Below are 16,127 nucleotides of genomic sequence, written 5' to 3'. Positions count from 1 at the left end.
TTTTGTATATAGTTTTGTATTAAGCCTAAATCTTTTCTTTAGACTAAAAGGGGAATTGTAGTGAGGTAGTCCTTCTGTAGCACTGACCACGCCCATTGGGGGGGTGGAGCTATGGGCGGAGGTGACCTGAGGAAGGAGGTCGGAGGGGGCCAGGAAGGCGCTCTCTTTCTGGCGTGACTCGGACAGGAGAGGATCGGGTTGAATTTCCTGGTGTTCATCTGTCTAGGTTGTAAGTTATTTCTCCCTGAATAAACATCTATTCAGCCTATTTGTTTATCCTGATCCTTATTTACCGCAATACATGGGTCTGTCTATCTGCAGTCTTCTACACACCATCATCCAGTTGTGCCAGCACCATTTGTTGAAGATGTTTTCCTCCTCCCATTGTACACTTGTAGCTGTTTTGTCAAAAATCAGGTGATCGTAGGCATGTGGGTTAATATCAGGATTTTTGATTCAATTCCATTGGTCTAATTGTCTATTTTTGTGCCAATACCAGGCTGTTTTCAGGACTATAGCTCTGTGATAGCGCTTAAAGTTGGGGATAGTGATGTCTCCTTTATTGTACAGAATTGTTTTGGCTATCCTGGGTCTTTTGTTTTTCTATATAAAGTTGATTGTTATCCTTTCAAGGTCAGTGAAGAATTATACTGGGATTTTGATGGAGATTGCATTGGATCTATAGATTGCTTTTTGACAAGATTGCCATTTTTACTATGTTTATCCTACCTATCCAAGAGCATGGGAGATCTTTACATTTTCTGGTATCTTCTTTAATTTCTTTCTTTAAAGACACAAAGTGATGGGAGATTCTGTAAATATGTTTCTCTTATTGGTTAATGAATAAAGCACTGTTGGCCAACAGGAAAGCAAGATAAGCAGGACTAGGAGACAAGGGGGATTTGGGAAATAGTAGGGAGGAGTTTCAAGATGTAGGACCAACGGGGTATTATGCTGGGCCTTCTCTCCAGTAAGATAAGCCCATGTCGAAATACTTAGATTGATATAACTGGGTTAATATTTAAGACAGAGCTAGCCAATATGGAATACTAGTAATAGGACAACAACTTTATATCTAATACACTGTCTCTGTGTGTTATGTGGGGCTGGTGTGGCGGTGGGACCAGGATGGGAGAAAAATCTATTCATAACAACAAAGTTCTTGCTATATAGGTCTTTCACTTGTTTTGTAAGTGTTACCCCAAGACATTTTATGTTCTCTGTGGCTATTGTAAATGATGTTTCTCTGATTTCTTTCTCAGTCCCTTTGTTGTCTGCATATAGTAGGGCTACTGATTCTTTTGAGTTTATCTTGTATCCTGGTAGTTTGCTGAAATGTTTATCAGCTGTAGGAGTTCCCTGATAGAATTTTTCTGGTCACTTATGTAAACTGTCATAACATATACAAATACTGAAAGTTTGACTTCTTCCTTTGCAATCTGTATCCCCTTGATCTCCTTTTGTTACAGTCTTATTGCTTTAGCTAGAACTTCAAATACAATATTGAAGAGATATGGAGAGTGGGTTGTTGAAGTCTCCCACTGTAAGTGTGTGGGGTTTTATGTGATTTGAGTTTTAGTAATGTTTCTTTTACAAATGTGGGGTGCCTTTGTATTTGGTGCACGGATGTTCAGAATTGAGACTTCATCTTGATGGACTTTTCATGCGATGAATATGAAATGCCCTTCTTCATTCATCTCTTTTGATTAATTTTAGTTTGAGGTCTAATTTGTTAGGTATCAGGATAGCTAGTCCAGTTTGATTCTTAGGTCCATTTGATTGGAAAATCTTTTCCCAACCCTTTACTCCGAGGTAACATCTGTCTTTGAAGTTGAGGTGTGTTTCTTGTATGCAGCAGAAGGATGGTTTCCATCTTTGTATATCCATTCTGTTAGCCTGTGTCTTTTTATAGGCGAGTTAAGACTATTGATGTCGAAGGATAGTAATGACCATTGGTTGTTAATTCTTGTTTGTTTTAGATTTGGTGGTTTGGTGATGGTGGTGGTATTGTGTGTGGATCCCCCCCCCACCTTTTTTTTTTGTCTTTTGGTTTTTGGTAAAATGGGATTATCTTTGCCTATGTTTTTGGGAGTGTTGTTAACTTCCGTGGGTTGGAGTTTTCCTTCAAACACTTTCTGTAGGACTGGATATGTGGATATGTATTGTTCAGATCTGGTTTTGTCATGGAATATCTTGTTTTCTCATCTATAGTGTTGGAAAGCTTTGCTGGGAAGAGTAGTCTGGGCTGGCATCCGTGGTCCCTTAGTGTTTGGAGAACATCTATCCAGGACCTTCTTTCTGGCTTTCAGAGTTTCTATGGAGAAGTAAGGTGTAATTCTGATAGGTCTGCCTTGATATGTCACTTGGCCTTTTTCCTTTGCTGCTCTTAATATTCTTTATGTTTGATGTTGATGCTTTGATTATTATCAAAGGTGAGGGGAGTTTTCCTTGTGGTCCAGTCTATTTTTGTGTTCTGTAAGCTTCTTGTACTTTCATTGGCATGTCTTTCTTTAGGTTGGGAAAGTTTTCTTCTTTGATTTTTTGAATATGTTTTCTGTACCCTTGACTGGGTTTCTATTATTACCTATTATTCTTAGTTTTGGTCTTTTCATGGTGTCCCATATTTCCTGGATATTTTGTGTTAGGGATTTATTGGACCTAAGATTCTCTTTGGTCGATGAATCTATTTCCCCTAGTGAATCTTCAACACCTGAGATTCTCTCTTCCATGCCTTGTATTCTGTTGGTTATGCTTGCATCTGCATCTGTAGTTCCTGATTGGTTAACCAGCTTTTCTTTTTCTGGCATTCCCTCATTCTGTGTGTGTGTGTGTGTGTGTGTGTGTGTGTGTGTTTTATTGTTTCTATTTCAGGTTTCAAGCCTTGAACTGTTTGGATTATTTCGTTCACTTGTTTGTTTTTTTTTTTTGTTGTTGTTGTTTTGTTTTTGTTTTTGTTCCCCCCCCTTGGCTTTCCTTGCTTCCTTTAAGAGATTTGTTTATTTCTTGAATTTTTTGGCTTGTCTTTCCCTCCATTTCTTGTTTGCTTTTTCTTCCATTTCTTTAAGGGATTTTTTTCCCCTCATTTCCTCTTTGAGGGTCTCTATCATCTTCATGAAGCTGTTTTTAAGGTCATTCTCTTCTGCTTCATCTGCGTTGGGATGTTCAGGTCTCGCTGGTGTAGAGTCCCTAGACTATGGTGTCATATGGGTCTTTCTGTTGTTGAATGTGTTCTTATACTGTCGTCTTCCCGTCCCTTCTCCCAGTGGGTGCAGGTGCGGCCTCTCCTCTCCTCTGCTCTGCTCTGCTCTCCTCTCCTGGTGGGTGTATGCTGGCTAAGACTGCTATGTCCGCAGACTCTGGATCGTGGTCTTATTCTTGATCGGTGGGATTGACACCAGTCCATTAGGCCTCTATTAGATGAAGGTTGATCAAGGCAACAGGAAAATGAGAGAAGGAGCTCTACAGGAGCAAAATTGTCCATCTTGCCCGTTCCTTCCTTCCTTCCTTTCTTTTTGAGGTGGGGTCTGTCTGTGTAGTCGTGGCTGTCCTGGAACTCACTGTGTAGACCAGGCTGGGCTTGAATTCACAGAGATCATCCTGACTCTGCCTCTTGAGTGCTGGGATTAAGTTCGTGCGCCACAGCTCATCTCCCCCCACCCCCACCCGCCGCCAGGATTGTCCTTTAATCAGAACAACTGAAGGACACCGGTCTCTCCTTGGGAGTGGAGACTGTACATCAAGGTGCACTGGGCGTGGGGCAGAAAAGGGGGACTTTGGGGAAGGAAAGCTTCATCGGTGCGTTGAGGGGATCTCTCTAGAATGAGCACCCCAACACCAGTGAGAGTGGAAGAGAGACGTCATCAGAAAAGGGCTTCAGTGCTGGGCGGGTCCAGTTTGCATTCTCATTTTATACTCTACCACCACCACAAGGTGGAGCAGGCAAGGAGGCAAGAGTTAACAAAAGCATACCGGCAATCAGCAGGTTGTTAAGGGCAACGACCTTAGCAGCTATTTCTCCAGGTCACTCTGTTTCAGATAGCAAGTGAAGTCATGCCTGGCCAATGGGCAGTACAAGCCGTGCTTGAAGTCAGTCAGGAAGTAAATCAGTATCTACTTAACTGACTTTTTCTACTTTACCCTAAGTGGATGTGTTTTCTCCGGAGTGCCAAGGCCGAACGTTGGGTCTCTTGACGGACAGGTGTTCTTGACCTTCTGCTGAGCTGGGAGGGTCGCGGCTCCTCTCAGGTTGTAAGCCCACAGCCTCAAAGTCAGGACGGTGGTTGATAGGAGATAAGCAACTGGACTTCTTTTCGTTTTCCTTTGTAAACAGGATCTCATTATGTGGTCCTGGCTGGCCTAGACCTCGAGACATAGACGAGTAGGGCCTCGATTTCAAAGAGCTCCTCTCTCTGCGTCTCTGCCCTCCCCTCCCTCTCTGCCTTGCCTCCTGGCCCCTGCCTCTGCCTGTGCAATGCGGAGGTTAAAGGGGCGCAACCACCACACCCAGCAGCCACTGAATCAAAATAAAGAGTGACCATTGGGTCCGGAGGGCTGGCCGTCCGCGGAGTCCCCCTTCAGGCCGGGGCCCTGGGCCAGGGCCCGTTAGGGGTGCGGCGCGTCCTAGCCTCGGTCGGGCACACCCTGGGCTGAGGCTCAGAGGGGGCGGGGCGGGGCGGGGCGGGGCTGTGACAGCAGGTCGAGGGCGGGGCGTATGCAGATGAGGCGGCGCGCGATGGCTGCCGGTCCCGCGGGTCTCGGAGGACCGCGTGGCGCGTGGTGAATACGCCGTGCTTGGAGCGTGCTGCGGGTGAGAGGGGCGGGGAGGGCGCCCGCGGTGCCGAGGTGTGTCGCGGCGAGGCGGTGTCGCGGGTGCGGCGACCGTGCGTTGTAAGGGCGGTGCGTGTGAGGGAGAGCGTGCGCGGGTGGGCCGCAACTCATACTTACCTGGCAGGGGAGATACCATGATCACGAAGGTGGTTTTCCCAGGGCGAGGCTTATCCATTGCACTCCGGATGTGCTGACCCCTGCGATTTCCCCAAATGCGGGAAACTCGACTGCATAATTTGTGGTAGTGGGGGACTGCGTTCGCGCTCTCCCCTGGTTTTGCTGGTCATAAAAGTAGAGCTTTCTGCGACTGCTTGTTTCCGCCGTTAACTAGACATTCTGAGAGGCAGATTACTTATCCCTAGCTATTTAGTTACTGGTATGTAAGAACGCTCAGTTAGATTTAAATCACTCATGGGTTGCAAGGATCACTGAATAGAAGTTAAAGGTGCGTGGTTGTGGGTGCATGCAAACAAAATTCCTGCATGCACTACTTGGTTTGAGACCGCAAGTTTGCAACTTGAGGGAAGTCAGGGTACAACAAGTCTGTCGGCCTGAAAGCCCTGGGAGGGTGCTTCCTTGCTCGCAACTTAATTGCTCAGTCAACTTTCTCATAGCACCAGTCAGAACCATTCATTGTACAAAGCCCCAGGGGTGGATGACCATCCAGATTTTCACACTGAGCGCTGATCGTAGACAGGAAGTTAGCCAGCAACACGCACTCGTAAGCGGTCGGTGCAGGATCACTGAGTTCACGGCTGGCCTGAATCTAGCTGCTGGCTAGATTTGTGTCAAGTTTGACACAAGCTAGAAGGGGGACTTCAGTTGAGGTCTGGCTTCTTTCTTTTTCTATTCTTGAGACTGCTCTGTGTGGCCCTTCTGGCTGTAATAACTGGCTGGCTGGCTGTTCTGGAGGTTCTCCAAGAACCCGAGGCGGAGTTTTTCTGTTACAGCAATAAAAACAGACCGGCATCATCTTCAGCATTTATATTTGTCCAGGTCGTGTGGAAGGAAAACGACTACCCTCCCCCCCCCCCATGACTACATTACCTTGTTTTATTTAATTTTCATTCATTCATGCCCATAGATTTTGGTCAGTGAAAAAAGGCTTTTCAAAAAGTTCATGCAGCCTGGACACTAAATGATAGTGCAGGGACCACAAGCCGTCTAGTGCAGGGACCACAAGCCGTCAAAAAGACTAACCGAAGAGCGACGACGTACGTGTGTATATGCCTCAGTTCTTAGAATCGCTGATCAGGGTGAGCTGATCAGAGCAGACTGTGTGACAGCAGGAACAGAAAGTCAGCGTGCACAGTAGTAGTGGTGAATAAAACACAGGCCAGGGAAACGAGAAAGCACATCTGGGCTTGGCCTTCGGCTGTAAGAATACTACTACTAGGACCAGCGAAACCAGGGGAGAGCGCGAACGCAGTCCCCCACTACCACAAATTATGCAGTCGAGTTTCCCGCATTTGGGGAAATCGCAGGGGTCAGCACATCCGGAGTGCAATGGATAAGCCTCGCCCTGGGAAAACCACCTTCGTGATCATGGTATCTCCCCTGCCAGGTAAGTATGAGTTGCCGCCCACCCGCGCACGCTCTCCCTCACACGCACCGCCCTTACAACGCACGGTCGCCGCACCCGCGACACCGCCTCGCCGCGACACACCTCGGCACCGCGGGCGCCCTCCCCGCCCCTCACCCGCAGCACGCTCCAAGCACGGCGTATTCACCACGCGCGACGCGGTCCTCCGAGACCCGCGGGACCGGCAGCCATCGCGCAGCCTCATCTGCATACGCCCCGCCCCGTCCCGCCCCGCGCGCCTCCCGCTGGCGACCGGTCCCCGGCCGCGCTGCTGAGCCTAGGGTGACCCTCAACCCCCGCTCCTGGCTCCGTGCCGTCGTCCACCTGGGGATCACACACTCGAGCTTTGTGCGTGACAGGCTTTCTCATGGTACCCAGGACCAGCAGCCCGGGGTGGCACGGCCCACAGTGGGATCAAGAAAATGCCCTTCGGGCTTCCCAGCCTCCAGCCTGATCTTTTGGAGGCAGGTTCTCTACTGAGGGCTCCTCCTCTCCGATGACACGAACTCGTGGCCAGTTGTGAGGGGGCAGAAACAAGAGTGCAGCCTGCTCTTGGGATTTTAGTTATAAACGAACTAGGACTTGTGAGGGACATGGTGACTCACGCCTTTAATCCCAGTGCCCCATTGCTCCGGAGGCAGAGGCAGGTAGGGATCTGTGTGTGTTGGAGGCTGGGCTGGTTCGCATAGTGAGTTCCCCCGGACAGTCAGAGCTACATAAGGAGACCCTCTCTCAAACAAAACAAAAACAGAGATGAAACACTAAAATGCTTTGAGGGCTCGGTGTGTGGTGAGCTCTGTGAGTTCTACGGCTTTGGCAGGGACATAGACATAGATAGACACATCTGCTGAGAGAGGGCATGCCTAGCATGTAAGATCAATCCTCAGTATCAACGACTTGAATAAAAATGCTAAATCAAAAAAACCTGGGACCAGGCTTGAAATATATCCACCTGCAGCATATTTCCCCAGCCCCGGAGCGCTGTGTGGAACACCACAGTGAAAAACGAAAACATTGGACCTATGCTTCAAACTTGAAGGCAGCATACCAGGAGAACTGGACTGTGGTTTTCCACGTAAGACTTGAAACTTCAACATCCCAGAATAGTTGACATTAGAGCTGAACTCAACTTTTGAAAGTACCCTGAGGCCGCCGCAACACACACACACACACACACACACCCCGCACGCACACACGCACGCACGCACGCACGCACACACATTTAAATTTCCTGTCATGAAAACAATGGTCAAATAGAGTACTAACTAGTTCTAGAAAAAGGCTTCACTAGCTTCCTGTCCATGAGGCTTGAGTCGCGAGTCTCTGTCAGGTAACTTGGAATTAAGTTTGTATACCCCAGATGTACTTAACAAATTGTGGTCCTTCAACCTCTCCGAGATTTACTGCATATGCCATTTAAAACGCTTTCAGTTTTCTGCAGTAAACCATAACCGTTCCTAACAGCGACCTTTGATGGGGATTGACAACAACGGTTCCACCTGGATTGTGCTAAGGCCGCCGACCACAGATCATTTTTAGACTACAAACTGCACAGGACAATTTCAAGGCGGTCGGGCCTCTCATGCACTACTACTCCAGCCCGGACTTTCCCATTACACAGAGACCGGCAACAAAGGACACAGCTAGCTCTCCCACGTCTTGACCATTATCTCAATTTTCCCAGGGGCCCCTGGAGATGGCATCGCCCCCTCCCACGCCCCCAGGACAACAGGAAGCAATGTACAGAACATGAGGCCCACATTCCCAAGATGTGGGGTGGGTGGTTTTTGGTCATCCAGTGGGTTGGGGATATTCGTCATAGTTTAGGGCGGTTGTTTACAAGTTGTTATTGGTAATGGTCAGGGGGGGAAAAAGCTGAACAAAGGAGACTGGTTCTTGTTCTGAAAAGAAAAAGAGGGGATGAAGAAATGATAGGATAAAAGGGTAGATTATCGAATCCACTTTCAAACTGAAACAGCAACTACTTGTCTTACATATTACATGGGTATGGCTTTTTGTATATTGATACAAATTTAAGGTTATTTTTGTTATAACTGCATACATGTTTCTACACTCGTTGAAGTTTTTTTTTTTTTTTTTTGGTATATGGATACTGACTTAAGGTTATTTTTGTTAGAACATGCTGTACATACATTTCTACTCTCGTTTAAGGTGTTGTACCTATGCAGTTCATATAGGGATGTAATGTAAATTTCTAGTCCTTGAAAGTTATTGCTACAAAGTATTTAGGATAATAAACAAACTTTCAGTCATCTTGGGTATGTTTTCAAGGTCAAACAGAGGTATATTTTATTTTCTCGAAACGGGATTTCTCTGTACCTTTGGAGCCTATCCTGGAACTCGCTTTGTAGATCAAACTGGCCTGGAACTCCTACAGATCAGCCTGCCTGTGCCTTCCAAGTGCTGGGATTAAAGGTGTGCACCACCACCACCACCACCACCGCCGCCCGTCGAGATATGTTTTAGATAGATAGAGATGGTCTTCAAACACTTCAAAGACCTATAGAATAGGCATTTAAAATGTTTTGTTAACATAGGACTTTTCGTGACAATGAGACACGTCTGCTCCCGGCAGCACCCTTTACTTCGGGGAAGAGGATGGGCATCAAGGTCACCCCATTTGGAGTTTGCTTTGAATTTGGCAAAACTAGCCATCGGGCAAGAAACCGCTCTCGTCTTGACTGTTGACTGCAAGAGTGTGAGTCTTACAGCTCTGGAGCTGGACAGGTATCCTGACTTAACCCATCCGGAAGCTAGGCTATACCTAGAGTCGCAATAGGGTAGCTCTGGAGGGTAGGCTGGAGCCACAACTGAACAGCTCAGCCATGGAGGGAGAGGTATCCTGACTTGTTCGGAAGTCCAGCAACAGCTGAAGCTGGGGTGCAGTGTGTTGGGGGGGGAGGGCCTCCCTGCAGGATATAGCAATCCTGCTCCTCTCCTAGAGAGAGCTGTTACAGCTGAGCTTTAAGACCCCTTCCCCTTTAAGCGGGCTTTCCCAACAGAATTCCGCTGCTGCTTCTCTCTGGCCCGGGGCAGGAACACCCCCCCACCCCCCCACCCCGCAGAAATGTAGCAACCTCCTCCGGCTCTGGCAGAAAAGTTACTTTTTTCTGCTTAGCCTTGTTCAACTTAGTCCCCCACCCACTTCCCAAGGAAACGTCTCAGCAAGGTCCCCCCCCCCCCCGCGCTCAGTACCCCTAAGGGATGGTTCAGAAAGGTCCTTCTATTCTGCACCGTCTAATGAAGTTCTTCACCCAAGACTCTTTTGAGGAAGAGATTTATTTGGGAAGGAGGAGTCCCAGAGAGTGTCTGACTCTGCCAGGGTGAGAAAGGACAGCCCCACAACAGCAGTTGGAGGGGAGGGGACGTATATAGGGCTTCTCACAGATGGAGAGTTCCCAGGGAGAAGTTGTTCTGCTCAGACTTTGGTTAGTTTTCCTAGTCGGGCACTGGTGTTTCTTTCACGGGCTCTGGTTCCAGGGCCAAAGTGTGTTTCCTTGGCTCTGGTTTCAGAGTCAGGGTATGTTTGTTAGGTTCTAGGTTCAGGGATAAAGTGGTTCTTTCACTGGCTCTGGGTTCAGGGCCAGTGTGCTAGATTTCATGCTCAGGAGTTGGTTGGTTTCTTTTGCTGGCACTTTTTTTTTTTTTTTTTTTTTTTTTTTTTTCCTACACTGACTGGGCAAGCAGGACATAAAGGAAGAAGACTCTTGAACTTTGCCAAGATAAGGCAAGATAGTCTTTCAAAATTCCTGCTTCACAGAAAAGTCTGTCAGGTATGTAGGGCCCTGCATGGACCCTCCCCTCCCACCCCACTCCTCCCACCCCCGTGGCAACTTGAGCAAGTCTGAAGCTGTTGGCCGGAATCTCCTTGCCCCAGAACTGTTATTGGTACTCTTCCCGTTTTGATAACACACACCTCGTGTGTGTGTGTGTGGGGAGGGGGGGAGCTAAGCCTAAAAATCCTGTTATTTCCCACTGTGCTGTAAGTCAGTAGTCAAGCCCGTTCCATCCCCTCGATAAATGGCATTCAGGGCATTCAGCATTAGGCGTTCCGACATTGCCGTTGAACGGATGACCAGCTGTCTTATCTCTTTACTTCAATCTCTAGGCCTTTGCCAGATTGGTGGAACAGATCGGTGGACCGACGCCACGAGATAGTCTAGGCCTGTAGGCTAAAGATGGAGGTCCCAACATTTCAGAGGAACCCTGGGTGACTGTCAAGGCAGCCAGGGGCTTCTGTTATTTCTATAGTTTTGGAAGTTGTTTGCTGGGCACTTCATGCTAAATCAGGGATATTATAATCTTCTGGGGTCTGTAGGAGAGATAGTTATGATTATGGTTTTCCTTGGTACGGAGTTCAGAAAAAATAAAGCCTCACATAAGAGGTATGAAGTGTCTAAGGTTGAGAGACACAAAAGCTTAGGTTTTAATCTAAGAAAATGTTTTAAGTTCTAAAAAGACAACTTTAAGTCGGTAATTCGAGCTACGCTAGATAGAGAGTGAACATCGCTTTTGACTCACCGAGATAGAATAGATAATGGAGTGTTTTCTTCTGAAATTGCCAAATACAGATAGGCTGGACACTGTAAATGCAATTCTTACTGATAACTGTTCTTATTGTATATAGTTCTACCGTGTTAGAATTAAAGACCGTCCATTTTTATTTAGACAAAAGGGGGGAATTTTGTGGGATATTTGTACACTGGGTAAAGATACATCACCATGATAGGTTTAATAAAGAGCCGAATGGCAGGAGGTGTAGGTGGGACTTCCAGGCAGAGAGAGAGAAAGGAAGCAGGGGATAAATCTAGGCATGCCTCAGATGACAAGAAGACCTGGAGTGAGTCATACAGAATGAAAGAAGGGTACAAAGCTAAATGGATTAGTTCAAGTTACAAGAGCTAGTGGGACAAGCATAAGCTAAGGCCGAGCTTTCGTAAATAAGAAGTCTCCACACCATTATTTCTGAGCTGGTGGCTGACAACAAAGCATGCTATAGACATTTCTCCAGAGAAACCGGGTTCGATTCCCAGCAACCACTCCCACCCAGCAGGCGGTGGTGCAAGCCTTTGGTTTCAGAGGCAGGTGGAGCTCTGTGAGTTTGAGGCCAGCCAGGTCTACAGAGCAAATTCCAGGACAGTCAGGGCAACACATGAGAAACCTTGTCTGGAAAAACAAACAAAAGGGAGAAGGATGGGGAGAGAGTGGTTTTAATTTTATGTGTAGAAGCGTTTTGCCTGTGTGTATGTCGGTGTGTCACGTGTGTACAGTGCCCAGAGGAGGACAGAAGAGGGCATCAGATCCCACAGATCCCACAGAGCTGGAGTTACACACAATTGTGAGTTGCCACACTGGAAGAGACAGAGAAACAGAGACAGAGAGAGACAGAGAGGAAAACCTGGTCTGTGCTGGCGATAAGGACCTCCATACTATTCTCAATACATTCTCACTCCCAGGAGAGAGGCATGGTCTGGAGCCGAAAATGCAAGGCTCCGCTCCAACTGTGAGTTGACGGAGGGATAAAGCTGTGTACCTTTTGCCAGGTGAGGATACCAAGTAGTGAGGGTCCTCACAGAGAAGACCATGCTGGCACATAGACGTTCAGACCCTAGAACCGTTTTTATTCTGGGGAAAACAGACACTAGAAAACTTGAACCAAAGAGATCTCTGACCCAGAGGCCGGAGCGCCCCAAGAACAAAAGTGCAGCGGCCGCAAAGAACAAGAGCGAGTGTGGACGGGTTCGATGGTGTTCGGCCAGTGTCCCCCCTGGGTCGCCATGCTCCACTGCATCTTTGAAGGAGTGACTGCCACGGCGGGAGAGTACTTGCTCCCTTTTCCTAGCATCGTTTCTACCAGGTTTGGAGAGGGAATTTGAGACGGGGTGTCTTGTCACTCCGGAACCCAAGCTGGCCTAGAACTCACTCTCGGCGACCACTCCTGGCTGGGAGGTTCTGAAGCATTATGCGAACCACTTAAGTGTTCTACCGATCGAACCATCCCCTCACACTGGTTTAACATTTATGTGTTTGCATACTCACGTGTGTGGAGAGGCCAGTTTTCGGCGCCGGAATTGCAAGGCTGGGTGGCAGTCATCCAACTTGAGGTGCTAGATTTTAAGTTATTAGAAAGGCCTTGCTTGGACAGACAGACGCACTTGCAAATTACAACAGCTGAGAATGAAGCGTGTTGGCGTTCTGAGGAATTTGGGAAGATCAAAGAAAGGGGGTGTGTGTGTTTTAGAGTAAAAAACGAGTTGTTCTTACCAGTGTAGTGCCCCTGGCCTAATCTGAATGTTTCTTGAAGAAATACGCCTGCAAATTTAGTGCCTGTGCCGCACTGTTAGCAAGACGTTTTCTGGGTTTGCCAGGACCATGTTGTGAATAAAGTCATGCAAAGCCTTTAACACTCCTTGTGAAAACAGACAAACCTCTGTAGATCACGGGAAAACAACCACTGTTTTAAACAATGATGTTCAAGAAACAGCAATGACTCCACTAGATTTCCACTACGGAAACGAAAAAGCCTCTCTTCCTCGTGGTCCGCCCCCATCGTCCTGCAGTGGACTCTGTCCGTCTCAACGTACCGGGTGTCAGACAAAAACTTTGTAGCGTAGTCAGGAAGAGAATTGCGGCAGACAAAAACGTAAAACTTGGTTCAACAACAGCCCAAACCCGCAGGCTGTTAGAGTATTAGTAACATGGGTCGACGCCACTCAGACTCATTACCGCCTACCATTCTTCCTTTTGTGCACAGAAATACCAGGGGAGAGCGCGAACGCAGTCCCCCACTACCACAAATTATGCAGTCGAGTTTCCCGCATTTGGGGAAATCGCAGGGGTCAGCACATCCGGAGTGCAATGGATAAGCCTCGCCCTGGGAAAACCACCTTCGTGATCATGGTATCTCCCCTGCCAGGTAAGTATGAGTTGCCGCCCACCCGCGCACGCTCTCCCTCACACGCACCGCCCTTACAACGCACGGTCGCCGCACCCGCGACACCGCCTCGCCGCGACACACCTCGGTACCGCGGGCGCGCTCCTCGCCCCTCACCCGCAGCACGCTCCAAGCACGGCGTATTCACCACGCGCGACGCGGTCCTCCGAGACCCGCGGGACCGGCAGCCATCGCGCGCCGCCTCATCTGCATACGCCCCGCCCCGCCCCGCCCCGCGCGCCTCCCGCTGGCGACCGGTCCCCAGCCGCGCTGCGGAGCCTAGGGTGACCCTCAACCTCCGCTCCTGGCTCCGTGCCGTCGTCCACCTGGGGATCACACACTCGGGGCTTTGTGTGTGCCAGGCTAGCAAGCCTATCTCACCGGTCGAGCTGCACCCTCTGCCCAGCCAACCACTCTCCTTTCGCATATAAACTCGCTACACGCTCTCAAGCGGAAACCATTACGTACTGACTAGGGTGGCTCGGGCCTGTAATCCTAACACTTGCAAATTAGATGCGAGAGAACTGGCCGGACCTGATTCTAACATTTATGGGGGCTGCGAAGGGGGATGGAGGACAGGGCGACTGGCGGGAGTCGATTTCTCCTTTCCCCCCTCTCACGTCGTCCTGCTCGCCCTCTCACCCCCTCTAACTCGCGCCAGACAGTGGTTTCCTTCCTTCCCTCCCGGTTTCCCTTCCTTTTCCATTCTTACTCCCTTCGTTCCCTTCAGTATTCCGTCCCAGGCTAGACTGGCTCTCTCTCAGCTTCTGAGTCATCTTGTGGGGTCTGCGGAGTCGCACCTATTTTCCCCAGCTAAAACTGCCTCTGCCAGGAAATAAAAATCAAAGCCCCTCCCTGCTCCAAGTCCTCCTCCTCCTCCTCCCCACTCCACTCTTCTACTTGGAACTCAGGCTGAGGCCTGCAGCTAGGGCAGCCGGCTCGGACACCCCGAGGACACAGTGCAGAGAACACAGCTCCCTCTCTCTAAAGACTCCTCTCACTTTCTGGGTGAGAGGAGAAAAGGCCTTCCTGGCTGAGGCGCTCAGTTCTAGTTACCCTCAGTCAAGGATGAATCCCAACAGAGACCTCTTCACCGCCTCTTTAAGTTTTGCTTGCTCTTTCAGAGGGGGAAAAACAATGAACGCGGGAGGGCATGCTCCATCACACAACGGAATGGTTGGTTCAAGGAGGGTCTCGTCTCACTTCCGTTCAAAAGCCCCCCCCCCCCCCTCTTTTTTAAGTTATGTGTTGTGTTGTGATAAGACTTTCTCCAAGGACATGCAACACACACGTCCACTGACTGCAGCGGGGGAGCACACAGCAGACGAAAGTGGGGGCCCCGTCCGTGTCCGACCTGGTGAACCAACGAGTCTTCTTGGAGGTGGGTGAGGGGTCACCTACAGGAGCACAGACGACTCAAACACAGCTGCATCTCCGGAGCCCTCCCCAGCTCCGGGAAATGCACAAAAGCTGCGAGCCTAGAGCACCGTCTGAGGGCAGCTGGAGCAGGTTGCAGAGTGTCCGCCCCCTCCAGTGTCTGGGTTGGTACACACCTTGTCCAGGGAGCTCTGCTGGTGTCTGCTTCTTCAGGCTGGGCTCTGCTCCCACGGGCGGCCAGCTCCTAGTGGGGTCTGATCCGTTTCAGGAACTTCCTGAAGCTGTGTCGAGTTGTGTACCTCCCCGCTTTAAGAAGTTTCAATCTCCTGGGAAAATGTTACATAACAACGTCGGTGCACGCGCGTGTGTGTTGTGTGCAGGCACTCACAGAGTCCGACAGACGGGTGCCTGCGACTGGAGTCACAGGCGGTCGTGAACTGCCCAAGTGGGGTGCTGAGAACCCCACTCTGGTCTTGTGCAACAGCAGGACAGGCTCTTGGTAGATGTACCGTCTCTCCAGCCTCTCACTCCCGCTCTCGGTAGATGAGTCTGCCACCTGGCCGACCGGAGCAGGGTTTTAAAGCCCGAGTACCCGAGGTTCTCTCCATCTCTCCACCCCTTCCCTACACTGCGCTCCATCCATTCACTTCACTCAGCCTTCCAGCCTCACAGGCCACAGACGTCCTGGAGTCAATCGGCTTCTTTGGGTTCCAGCTCGGCCCTTCTTCACAACCGCTGCCAAACACCGCATTGACTGCTGGTCTTTTCCAGGTAGGCCAAGTCGGCTTCTGGGCTGGGAACTCCTCGTGCCTGTGGCAACCCCTAGTGTCACCTCCCTAGACTTCCAGGGTGATAGGTACACGGTCAGTGTACTCCCCCCAGAGCGGCTGTGTTTCACAGGCACAAAGCGGTTCTCCTAAGTGTGCCCCGCGTGTTTTTCCTTTGGGTTTCATTCGTTAAAGCGAATCCGGGGGTATGTGTGGGTGCTACAGCGAGCGAGCGTGTCCAGGTCAAGTGGTCTCCTTCCACCCCCATGGGATCAAACTCGGGTTGTCTGACTTGGCGGTGGTGAGCCACTTTGCTGACCCCATACCGTTCGGGGGAGGAGTTCGGGGCGGGGGCCAGGGTGGCAGCATCTGTGTAGCCCTTGGTTGGCCGGGAGGAAGTTGCTGTGTGGAGTAGGCTGGCCTCAAATTCCGAGACGGGTCCTGTTGCAGCTGGCGTTGAAGGTGTACACCACCACCCCTGGTGGTCTTGGCTGACCTTAACCTCACAGCAGCGGTCCTCCCCTGCCTCCCACTCCTACGCCCCACACCCTGAGATTACAGGCACATGCCACACACAATGCCCAGCTACCTGCTTCCACCTCCACCCCCAAGATTTATT

The 16,127-nt window shown here is 49.7% G+C and overlaps 3 non-coding genes across 3 annotated transcripts; 1 reads left to right on the top strand and 2 right to left on the bottom strand.

Moving 5' to 3' along the window:
- Nucleotides 1–4,936: 4,936 nt before the first annotated feature.
- Nucleotides 4,937–5,100, top strand: LOC127230798 (U1 spliceosomal RNA). Its single transcript, XR_007835200.1, has one exon. It is a non-coding gene; the product is annotated as a U1 spliceosomal RNA (small nuclear RNA).
- Nucleotides 5,101–6,235: 1,135 nt separating this feature from the next.
- On the bottom strand, nucleotides 6,236–6,399 carry LOC127230826 (U1 spliceosomal RNA). Its single transcript, XR_007835225.1, has one exon. It is a non-coding gene; the product is annotated as a U1 spliceosomal RNA (small nuclear RNA).
- Nucleotides 6,400–13,190: 6,791 nt separating this feature from the next.
- LOC127230825 (U1 spliceosomal RNA) lies at nucleotides 13,191–13,354 on the bottom strand. The gene has a single exon (XR_007835224.1). It is a non-coding gene; the product is annotated as a U1 spliceosomal RNA (small nuclear RNA).
- Nucleotides 13,355–16,127: the final 2,773 nt, after the last annotated feature.

This window comes from Phodopus roborovskii, unplaced genomic scaffold (genome assembly GCF_943737965.1).
Source record: "Phodopus roborovskii unplaced genomic scaffold, PHOROB, whole genome shotgun sequence".
NCBI lineage: Eukaryota > Metazoa > Chordata > Mammalia > Rodentia > Cricetidae > Phodopus > Phodopus roborovskii.
Note: the sequence above shows the minus strand (reverse complement) of the source record. Positions and strands in the feature narration are given on the sequence as shown.